We start from the raw sequence: 1,630 nt of genomic DNA, 5'->3' as shown, positions 1-1,630 counted from the left end.
TAATTGCCTTAGATTCCCCCGCGGAAGCTCCGGGGCCGATGGTCGCATCCATAGACTCTTCTTCTTTCTCGGGGGGTAGGATTCCCTTTAGTACATATATATATACTTGAATTTTACATTTTTTCCCTTTGTTTTTGTTTTTGCATGACTGCTGACTTGTGTACTAACCATATATTTGTTTTGCCAGAGGAGATGTCTCAGTCCGAGGGAAAAAATCTGCGGGCCGTGTTCACCGGGGGGAACTCCCCAGCAGGGGCCTCTGGGCCCATGATGAAGAAGCTTCGGATGGCGAAGAAAGCCGCCGGGACCCCAACCAAGTCTCCTGCAAAGGAGAAAGAGCAACCCTCAGCCGCCCAGGTCGAGAAAACCGTACCTCCTGCTGCAGGAGGGAGCATGCCCCACCCCCTCCGTGAGCTCCAGCCTTCGTCTGGAGCACAGGGTCAGAGTCTGGGACTTTGGCGATAGTGCCTTCCGAGGTACGCATCCTGGTGGACCCCCAGGATCTGGAGAAGATCCCAGATGTCTTTAGGGGGACGGTGTACGAGGTGGCGAACTACGCCGTCAGCCACTTCTACCGCTTCAAAGAGACGGAGCTACAGGCCATCGAAACGATGAGCCCGGTGGGCGTGCTGGAATCCTCACTGGGCATGGCCCTTATGGTAAGCTGACCTTATCCTTTTGTGATCTTTGATTAGCATGCCTTGCCCTGTTTTTCCTTCCTCCCTTCTCTTTTTCTTAAGGTCGTTGCTTCTCCGTCTTTGCAGAGCGCCTTGGCCCTTCATAGGAGCATAGCCAGGACCAAGGCCCAACTCTAGGATATGAGGGACGAGCACCAGTCGGTTGTGGCCACCCACCAGACTTCCTTGCAGGAGGCTAGGGATGCCCTGGCAGCCGCGCGGGCCGAGCTGGAAGAAGCCCGCCCCAAGCTTCAAGAGGTCGAGGCAATCAAAGCCGCCCTCGCCGCTACGCAGGCAGAGCTAGACACTGCGAAGGCCGGGGCCGAGGAGGCCAAGGCCGCCCTGGAAGCCGAGAAGGCAGCCTCCAGCATCGCCATGGAGGACATGCTCTATCACAGCTGGGTCTATAACCCGGACGGTGACTTCTCCTTCTTGGGAGCGGACGTCTGGGAACCCTTACTGGAGGGGTTTAAAGCTCGCCTCGAGAAAGAAGCCCCTTCAGAGATCGGGGAAGTCTCCGGCGTAGCTGAGCAAGAGGGCGAGACGGCGACCTCCACGGGGCAGCCTAGTGGAGCTTAGGGCCTTCCTCTTTTGCACCCTTTCCTTTAATATTCTCAAAAAAAATTTGTTGTAAGTTTTGCATGAGGTGTTTCCACCTCGAGACAATCTAACTATCAATTTTATCTTTAATTGATTTATTTCCTTGTCTTTAAGCATTTTAGTTACTATTTGGAATAACTTAGTTCGTGTTAATTTTTATCAATATCTCGTGCTCTTTAAGAAAAACAACGATCAATCGATTTAAGTTAACTTCTAAGTTTTATGACTTGGTTATATCCAGGAACTTAATTTGAAAACTTAGTTCGTGTTAACTTTTATCAATATCTCGTGCTCTTTAAGAAAAACAACGATCAATCGATTTAAGTTAACTTCTAAGTTTTATGACGTGGTTG

Source organism: Humulus lupulus, chromosome X (assembly GCF_963169125.1).
Source record: "Humulus lupulus chromosome X, drHumLupu1.1, whole genome shotgun sequence".
NCBI lineage: Eukaryota > Viridiplantae > Streptophyta > Magnoliopsida > Rosales > Cannabaceae > Humulus > Humulus lupulus.
The sequence above is the reverse complement of the archived record's forward strand: the minus strand, read 5'-3'. Positions refer to the sequence as shown.